The sequence below is a fragment of the Electrona antarctica genome (assembly GCF_951216825.1).
Source record: "Electrona antarctica genome assembly, chromosome: 13".
NCBI lineage: Eukaryota > Metazoa > Chordata > Actinopteri > Myctophiformes > Myctophidae > Electrona > Electrona antarctica.
The window spans coordinates 8,353,963-8,365,084 of NC_136794.1; positions in this window are offsets into that span (position 1 = coordinate 8,353,963).

Here is an 11,122-nt window from a genome sequence, read left to right on the forward strand (position 1 = left end):
GTACACAGTGGTGGCCTGCATTCTCCAAGCCTGCTGCCCAGAAAAGTAAAGCAATAAGTTAGAGAAAACAGTACTGCAGCGCAGTCCAGTCACACGTGACTTACAGTTCATGCTGATGGAGACAGATTAGTGAGCAGCAGTGGGTGGGGTGTTCCACCTTTTTTTTTTTTTTTTTTTTTTTAATTGCAGCAATGAGCAGTGGACAAATGCCTCAGCCAGAGCAAAGATTTTTGTTCAGCAATATACAGTGATGTGTAAGCATGGGAATATGAAGGTTGTGCTACTACACAAACTAGTGCAATCCAACCTAAGAACCAACCAGTCATTAAAATTACGGAGGCATTACAACTCTGCCCAACTGTGAACTAAAACCAAGACTTGCACAGAAACATTTATCAAGCTATTCCACTGTAACAAAATTCACCATTCAGAAGTTCTGGCATTGCTCCACGATGAGGTCATTTTGGGAACATTTTTAAACTGCATTTGCCACCAATTTTAACACAATGTCCAATTGAGCAAAACACACGATTAAATACAATTTTACACATCATCTCAATACTTCTCTATTTTGGCTAAAACGTGCATAGGAGTTTACCAAAGCCTAAAAGTACTACCATGTACCACTCCATAGTGTTGTTGCAATCTAAAATACAGTAGGCTACACTCACTGGATGCTCAATATGATGCACACCATTGATGCGGCATTCTTGCTTAATTATAGCCATATGTATTTGCACAGGATTTAATTATCTGGGGGTATCCAGTAAATCCCAAGTACTCTCTAGTGTGTGTGTGTGTGTGTGTGTGTGTGTGTGTGTATATTTTATTTATTTATTTTTTACTTTTGTCATGTTATTAGTCTCTTGTGAAGAAACCTCACTTTGATCCACAATTTAGCTCAAATATGCAGGTTATAGTTAATTCAACTGTACGAGTTCTGATATGAAATGTTCAATAACTGCATCATTGCATTTTCAGGGGATCGTTTCTCACTGGCACTGGATTCATTCTGCTTTTTAACTCATTTGACGCATCAGCCACAACTTAAAGTCATGTTAGAACATGTTTTATCTGCAGCTTCCTTCATAAAAGGACATAACACATTGGTCAAATGGTGCACAGTAAAGTCCTCAGTGTAATATATCCTATGACCTTTTGTAAATATGCGAATGTATAAGTGTATGGGTTACATTTGTGTTACACTCTCAAGAGTTAACCTATATATATATATATATATATATATACACACACTATTATACCTTTCAATGAGGGAGCTACCTGTCTCATTATTTGTTGCGATACATGTAGCAACATTTATTTAAATTATTTAAATTTTGGAATAAGAATGAAGGTTTTCAGAAAACTTGTTTTAGAAGGCGTTTTTTTTTTTAAATCAGCCTCAAGTCTAAATGGGTTAAAATAACATGAGATTTTACTGTGCATGCATGTTAAATCAAACCTGAATACACTTCAGTCAAATGTTATCCTATGTTACACACATTTCACAGATTATTGAGGCAGGGAGGGGTTGTCAACAGTGATGAGCTCCCCACATCATACTAGTCCTATGTAAAGAGAGTCCTCATCCCATGTAGATAAAGATTTAAAAACGTTTTAGTGTGTGTGTGGGGGAGGGGGTATTAGAAATCACAATCAGACTACAATAAGCTTGGTTGACTCATTTCACCATGCACAAATTATAATGGCGAGACGGACACAGACTATAATACATGCATGATTATGTGAAAAGAAATAGAAAAATGAAACTTGGATGCATGACAAGAAATGTCACAATTTTCTATTAGGCAATATCTGATTTCCCTTGGCCGTTTATAGCTCATTTGACAAATTGACATAAGACAATGTTTTTACACTGAATTAAATTGACATGGAATACATGCTTATTGCTTTAATTACATTTTGAATAAATTCCCATTCATTATAACCACCAAAGTAAAGAAAACATTGGACACTCACGTCAACTTCAGTCACCGATTACCTTTGTAGCCATTATAGAAAAATATATTACACACACACACACACACACACACACATTATGTCTACACAAGTCTAGGTGGAATTGCTCACGTCAATATGGCAGTAACCTCTCCCCGTTTCTCTTTCTCTACCTCTCAAGGAAGCATGTCGGGACATGTCGCCTACACTCAGCAGTTAACCCATTCCTACTACGACATTTGCACCCTAAACAATTGCCTCAAAGAGTCACCTAACCCCAAGGGCGAAGGTCAAGTAACTCCCCCGGCTACCACAAAATAAATCCCTGCCGAAAATTCACAATTAGTGATAAAGTAGTGGTAAAAACATGAATATCACATCCAACCACATTAAGAGTCTAGTATCTATAGCTTATTTTAAGCTAGGTTTGCTTTGAACATCAAGCCTTTCTAGTGAGTAGATAAAAATGTTAAAAACATATGGGCTCACTCACACAATTTTCCAGCTAAGCAATACATTAATAAACAAACAAATGTAAGCACCGATTGTCAAAATCACCACCACTACACAATGTATAAATCAATTATGATCACACTGCAATATGAATTTGAATGCATGGACAGGGACGTGTCAGCCAGGAAAGGTGGCAGATATTATTTTATCTCTAATACACCAGGCCTGTTATCTATAAATAAATAGGCCCGGACGGTTCGCTCAACCGTCTGGACACCTAGGCTGCTGAGCAGCGTGCCGCGGGTTCGACTCCCGATCTCGACGGCCTTTTCCCAGTGTCTACCCCCCCCATCTCTCTCTCCCCCCCATTTCTTGTCAGTATACTTTCACCTATCAATAAAAAGGTAGAAAAAGCCAAAAAAAATATGTTTAAAAAATATATAGAAATATATTCTATTCCGTTGAATCAGCATTGCAATCAATGGTAGGTGTTAATCCTGAACAAAACCTGTCCTATTCCCACACACACCCTGCAGCAGCATGTCCAGCACAGCACAGGCAGGCTGGCTGACAGGGAAGTCCCTACACACACTTAAAGCTACATCATACCAAATAAATTAAATTGCAGTTCTAAAATACATGTCAAAATATCAATGCAAGAAATAAATAAAAGCCTGTTTAACAGGGTTCTGCCGGCAGAGAAGTATGAATGACTTCTGAGTCATCCACCCTCTCAGCTTAGTGTGCAATACCTCCATTTATACTGTCAGGTGTGAGGGCCACGGTAGGACTCTTCATATTTCAGCCACACAATATGGCCATGAATACCACAAATTCTGAAGTACTGGCTTTAAAAAAATATATTTGAAATAAGTACATGAAAGCACCATATAATGAATGCATGACTCGAACAGTTTTTTGGAATATTGAGTAGTCGTGTAAGACCGGGAGTTTCACTGTGGCAAGAACTTAAAGGAATTTCAGTTCCCAGTGATCCTCTAATTTAAACAGGATAGTGCTCGTCTTCAAAGTACACAGTAAACAGAGAGCTTAGGTAAGTACATTCACTCATCTGAATACACATAAAATATGTCTGACCCTCACCAGTGAAGAATTGAGGCCAAGTGTAATAACCAAAAAAATAAAGTCTCACCACAGAGACTGCCAAAAGAGGAAATTACGAGTTAGCCATGTTTACCAATATAACGCACAACAAAAAAATAATATAACTATAATCCAAGCCGAGTTGTCTGTGGTTTACTTCTTCGTTGACACTGCTATCTCAAGGACTACACACACACACACACACACACACACGTATGACTGCACCAGTTACAGTATTCCCAATGAGTAACCACAGAGACTGAAAAACCATCCGAAATGTCAGATTAGGAATAGGATCCAAGTTTATGCGTTTGTACGCATGTGTAAAAAGAAAAAGAGGAAATGATAGCTGTGTGAGAGTTGAGTGACACACCCGTATACTAGTGCACCCATAACACAAACACACTTGTGCAATTATTTTTTCTTGCATGCTCAGAATCAAGTGCCCAGGCTTTCACTTTCACACACACCATTTCAAATTCAAATACAACGTCTTAAATGAGGGTCTGAGCTACTCTGAATCATATTGTATGTGTACTGTGTATGTGACACATAGCAAAATATATTAATTTATTAAAATCTACCAGAAGTTCATAAAGTGTCAAGTACTTGTGAGTTTCATTATTGATCCGACTGAGTTAACACATCAAAAGGGGGAGAAGGAAAGGGGGGGGGGGGGGGGGGGGGGAGTTAAGGTTAAGACTTTTATTTTTTTAACAAAAGAATTTAACTACCTTCTCGTTACAGTACAAGGGGACAATACACCAAAATAAATAGTTAAATACAGTAGTAAAGCACAATTTCATAATTAAGGAAAATTTGATTATGATATACTGAGAAGCAAGTCCCATCTCCCTGCACCTAGTCCTGGACAGTCTAACTAACTGGTGTTGTGGCTGAGGTGTGTGACTGAACTGCTAGCAGTAGCATGTCCATACGAGAAGGGCAATAATTTGTCATAAAAAGCTATATATAATTTTTTTTTAATTATTTTACATCCAAGCTGTAGTTTGTGTAAATCAACAATTTAGCCACATTTTGATGTATGCCAAATTCAGACCCTGAATATAATACCCAGATTACCCACAACATTAAGTAGGCCTCAAAAGACACACACACACACACACACACACACACACACACACACACACACACACACACACACACACACACACACACACACACACACACACACACACACACACACACACACACACACACACACACACACACACACACACACACACACACACACACACACACACACACACACACACACACACACACACACACACACACACACACACACACACACACACACACACACACACACACACTTTTAACTTAACAGCACAGGTGTATTATTCTACGCACACACCCTGGCACACACTGTCCTATGCAAAAGTGAAGCCAATGCAAAATATACGCTTGCAGGAAGCATGCAGAGACCTATCATCTTAATACGCTTCAGTGCTACCAAGCACATTACTCCATTTAGGACAATGACTGAAGGCATCCTGAAAAACCCACCAACAGTTCTGCCTACTAAGGATCACAAACCTATGATACTGATATTTTGCTCAATTAAATCCACAAATTCAATTCAGTCAATTGCTTTTGTGAGACAACTTAGTGTTATTCACAATACCATGTTAACAGTTTTCATGTCCTGCTGCTACAACCGATGACTCCAGATCAGCTTCTGGAAAATAACCAACACAACCTGTAAAAACCTGTTCACAATTCACATGACGATGAATTTGAATACTACAAAGTTTGTGCTGAGTGCTGCAGAAACATGGAAGAGGGGCGGGGGGGGGTGGCTCTCGACAGCCTGGCTACCACACGTGTGAGCAACTACAAGAGGAGAGGCACAACTTCACCAGGAAATGGGGGTGGGAGCCCATTTTGCCGGAGGGGTCTGAGAATGCAGAATGATGAGTCACAGAATGTCATACTAACGTTCGAGAACTGCACAAACACTGCTGTGCTATATGGGCGAGAAGCAGATACCACAGGACAGATACAACCAGACACCGCATTTTATGACAAAAAACGAGGGCAGCTTAATATATTTCACCAAACTTCAATACTATGTAGGGTCTAGTAGTGTCTCTCGAGACAAATGATCAGTGCTCTGTCTTGGTGTGATAGCTACATCCATACAACTGATGAAAGTATGGTATTTGATGTGTACATGATATTACACTACAAAAGTTACCCACATTAGTAAGAGCTTAAAACATGCACCTCTAGAAGTTACAAAACGTTGAAGCATGCATGACCCCATGCACCATGACATACAGTTTTAATAGGTTAGAATGATGGTCATGATATTAATTAGAATTTAATTTGTGCCATGTAGAGAACACAATCTAAGATTTCCTAAATTATGATTTAATTTAGTGATGCTGAGCTTTTCTAGGTTTCACCATGTTTTTCTTCATTTCCTGAACAATGTATGTTTTTCATTTCCTGAAAAATGAACATTTTGGAGAGTACAGATAGGTGGTTTCTCCACGACAGCAGAGATATGCAAATCAAGTTCCATTGATCCAGTTTTGAATTTCATTGCCTGAGCCCTTTTAGTTTAACAATGTTGTCTCCAGTTGACACGCCAAGAAGATTGATTGGACTCGAGTTGACTGAAATGGCTCAAATTATACCAGTGTTATATGGATGGATGACCTAAGATTCCACACCTGCATTTTCAAAGAGACAGTGAGTGTCTCATGTTTAAATTAGGTTACCATCCATTACAGAAACACTACAGATTGGGTTTGTGAGAAGATAACTTCTAGCTTAAATTCCAGTCTATAATCAAATGTTTTTAAGTAATTGTTCATCTGGGACTACAATTATTGCTGTTAGTAAACATAAAGGCATGTAATTTTGGGAGGATGAATGCTAACAAAGTATGTAACACCTATTAAGTGTATATATTTTTTTAAGGGGGACTTAGCCCCATGCCTCAAACTATACATCCAAAATAATTTACATTTCTGGCCTGGGCCGGCTTAGTGGTCCAGGCACCTTGGCATGACAGTGTGTCGCGGGTTCGAGTCCCGACAACTTTTGCTGTGTGTCTTCCCCCCCATCTCTCTCCCCGTTTCCTGTCAAGCTACTGTGGATCTATGAATATAGGCAAAAAAAAGCCCCAAAAAAATCTTAAAAATTATAATAATTTACATTTCTGACCAAAAAGGAGAAAAAATAATAATAGACTAGCTCTATTTGGGGCGGCAGTGGCTCAGGGGTAGAGTGGTCAGTAGAGCAGCCGGATAGGAACCGCATGGTTCCCAGTTCGATCCCGGGCTCCCCCACAGTTAGTGGCTAAGTGTCCTTGATCAAGACTCTGAACCCCTAATTTCTCCCGATGTGCAGGTAGGTGCCTTGCATGGTTTGCACCGCCATCGGTGTGTGAATTGGAGAATGTAATGCACAATCTATGTAAAGCGCTATATATAAATGCACCATTTACCATCATGCAAGTTTATTCATAAATGCAAATGCATTTTTAACTTCCTGCAGGCCTAATCATGTAACTTCAGTTATTTGTATTTGTTAGTTCAAGTTTTCTATCTGTATTTTGTGTTTGAGTACAGACATTTAATAATTTTGTATTTGTATGTTTTTTTTATGTGGACCCCAGGAAGACTAGCCGATTGCCATGGCACCAGTTGATGGGGATCCTTAAACAAATCAAATCAAGGTTGTTTTGTTTCACATAGTGACCATAGCACACCAAAAGGTACAATTCCTGCTATATGAAACCAAATTGATGTCTTTAATATTGTAGGCCTACAGTAAAATCTCACCTTCTACTAGAGCAGAGTATTGGAACAGAACAGCACATCCCACCGCTCTACCTTCGTGTGCAGCCATGTGGTTTACAGAAGGGGTTTTCCTTTTCCCCTACACATTAGGTAGGTAAGCCAACTTCATATAATGACATATCTAACTATTGTTATAATTAGTTGTAACATTTTTCAGTAGTAGATGCCTGTCAGTGGTATGGCTAGTAGCCATATCACTGACAGGCGGCCAATTATCCATTTCAATATCTTAACGCTTATGTTTTGATGCAATAATCATGTTTTGTCTCCCCTTTTGCTCCTGTTCTGCTGTGTAGTTGTTGTACACCTGTCCACAAAAGTACCCCTGCAACTTTAGTTAGATGTCAGAAAAATATATATATAAAAAATACCATATCTAGGTGTAACTCACATTGACCTCATACTAACTGTTTACTATCAATCCTAGCATCTATTCATACTAAAACAGGATTACAATACTTCATTAATGGTCCTCAAACAAGGTTGCCTGGGACTGATCAGAAAGGTTCATACCAGCTTCACTGCATAACCCCCAATTTAAGCTGAGGACTAAAAGACAATATGGTATTGGGTACTATAATATACAGTACTTTACATTAAAACTTAACACAAACAGATCCCTTCTTTCAAAAAAAAAGGAAGTAGAAGGGGCGGGTTTAGGCGCACAATCAGAAGAACTGCCCTTTTTTCCTCGTTGGGCAATGACTTTTTAGTCAAAAAGACTCGTGTAGTCGTGTTCATTCAAGAAAGATCGAGTTTAAATTGAACTAACATTTCCAAACTACACCGGGGAAATAACGTCGTAGACTTAGTTCCACATTAGAAATCAGAAAAGATTTTTTGCTGCAATGAACATTTCATTTCTAGTAGGCGCCAAGGGCCAAGCCAAAATGGTATCAAGCTAAGAAAAGCGATAAAAAAGTACGGTCAGGCTATGATTCAAGAATGTCTGCATCAAGCTATGGTGAATCAGTTACCCCTTATTTATTGAATCAAAAGGTCCCGGTGTGGCTCACAAATCAACCTAACGTTAGCCCTTCATTATGTAACAACACTCCTCAACCATCAGCACAAGTAGGCTAATTATTATTAACTGCAGCAGTGTGATCCTGGTCATTTGCCTACAAGGGGTTTAGTTTGAAGTCAGAAGAAGTTTCAACCCACAATTGCATTCGCTTGGTTGACAGAGAATCAATATCTACAATCAATATCAAATAGTTAACGTTGCCACACAGCTGGCCGATTCAATTTTCGAAAACACTACCCGCGAAATGTACATGAACCTACGTTTACTGCCTGGTAATGTGTGGACTACAAAATGAAAACGTGACGAATCCGATGTTGTCTAAAGAATTCAAATAGACATGGAAAAACAAACAAAAAAAACATTGTGTGCTACAACAGTAAAAAACTGACTGAATAGTGTGAACTTACCGGGTGTTTTTTTGTGAATAACAATCCAGACCGCCTGTAATAGGACACAAAAAAAAGAAAAACAGTTCAATTTCACTGCCCAGCTGAATGAATCATTCCCGAGAAAATGTGACCAGTTCGTCACCAAATAAGGCTAATGTCAATTTATACACCGTCGCGCCGATCGTGTCGCTAGACAAAAATGACGTACTTTCAACTGAAAAAGTGTCGACACACTGTACAGTATGTTGAAAATAGTTGCCCCCCCTCTCCCCCCCTTTTTCTGAGCGACACGATCGTCCGCAGAAGTACAAATTAATTCAGCCTTATAACAGACAGTGCGAGTCCGGTGGTGTGTGTTCCCTCCAGCCCTGGGGGTGAGACTAGTGCAGGGTGCATTTGTTGACACTGCTGCCAGGCAGGCAAGCACAGATCAGAGAAGTGGCTTCAACTCAGACTCAGCTTTTTGCACCTCCCGCTCAAACCAAACCAGGCTAAAAAAAATGGAAATGAGAGAAGGAGAAAAAAAAATCCAAAATAGATCCCAACTTCATTAATCATTACCGACATGAGTTCCATCAGATCATAAAATAAATTTCCTTTTTTTTCTCTCCTCCTTTTCTTCTTCCATATTTCCCCCTGCTTGGTACGTTAAACCGGGATCAACTTCTTTACGAGCCCTGCAGACCCCGACGAGGAATTCATTCAATTCTAGAACCGCAGCCAAGTCAGAAATCTTTTTCCTTCGTGCTGATAGCATGTTAGCTAGCATGCTAGTAGTAATACAAGCTGCCCAACGTCTCCTCCTCGCTGCAGTCGGTCGGTCTCTTCTCTCTCTTCTCTCTAACGTTATTCCTCCGTTGATTCGGAGCGTCGATATTTTCCCTGCACAGCGAAAAACACGTTCCGAGATTTGCGTTCTCCAGGTATACCGCGTTCACTTGGAAATAACGTCGTTTTTTTTTACTTCTTAAAAAAATACTGTACAAGTAGTTACATCTAAAGAGCGCTTTGGTTGTCCGTCCGTCTCCCCCCCACCTTCTCCGCCTCCTCCTCCTCCCCGCCCGTAGCGACAGGCTCTCTATTCACAGCAGCATCCTCTCTCCGCAGCTGCTGCTCCAGCAATCGCTGCTCACTCGAAAATGGCGCCGAAAGATACACTCCTCATTCAAATTCGTTAGAGCCACCCATTCTCCCCATTGGCTGCATCCGGACCGAGCTCCGCGCCGCTGATTGGACGCGGAAAATGCACTCTCGAATGATCTTGCAGCCCACGCAGCGTTCAGTAGAGAGGGAGAAATTAACCCCTCAGCGACAGGGTAAAATAGCACAGCTCTCAGTAGCTAAATAATAAATTAATAATACATATGACTATTGTTGGAAATACAAGCTTAACAGCATTTCTATAGGCCTACGTTCAGATGTTCATAGAAGATCTAGTCAAGCCTTTCAAGTCCACAAAGCATTAAATTATGCTAAAATAACATATGCTAAAATAATCTAAGATAACATGCCAAACCTACCATTTGTTACACCATTCCTCTATGGCCTTTGCATTCCGCAACTTCTTTTTGTGATGTTACATAAAATGTAGCAAGTGGTTTTCAGGCTAAATTGTAATATAAATGACATAACAGGCGTGAGCGTTTTGAGTGGGGTTGTGTCTCCATCTCTCCAGCTCATTCAAAGGTTCCCTCCTAAATTATCCAGAATAGTATTTCTACAAGACCAGCTTAATGCAACTTGTTTAACTCTAGGCTATAAACCATAAGCTATAGGATTTAAGTGGCAAATAACCATGTGACTGTTGTTCATGCAACAATGACCCCACTATACATACAGTAATGCGTCCATCTTTCCGCAGAGCATATCTAAGAGTGAGATGTACAGTACATATCTAGGGGCCTAGTTACAAGTCGTATTCAACGCATCTGAAACGGAAGCCGGTCTGTCATGCGCATCAATTTCCCATGGTATGTTGCAGGGCTGTATGCATGCAGTGCTGGCAGGAGCACTGGTTTTCCTGTGTTAAGTTTGTTTGACTTGCGTTGGAGTGTTGGCTCGCTGAAAGAAAACTACAAGCAAATTGCAAGGGTGCCAAGTGGGGTCAACGCACAGCATTTCTGTCCTAATGGTTGGTGCGGGGGGTCAAGGTTCACCAATGTTGAATCCGGTGCTTGACACGCGCCAGACTTCACACACTTCAACGCCTGCACAGCACGCCGAAACATGCCGCAACTGGACGCTCCACCCCTTTTTTCCCCCATATCATTGAAATGAACGGGGAAGCTGACCTGACGCATCTGACTCAGATGCCTGGCCTTTAGGGCACAGTCATACAAATGCATCAAATGCAT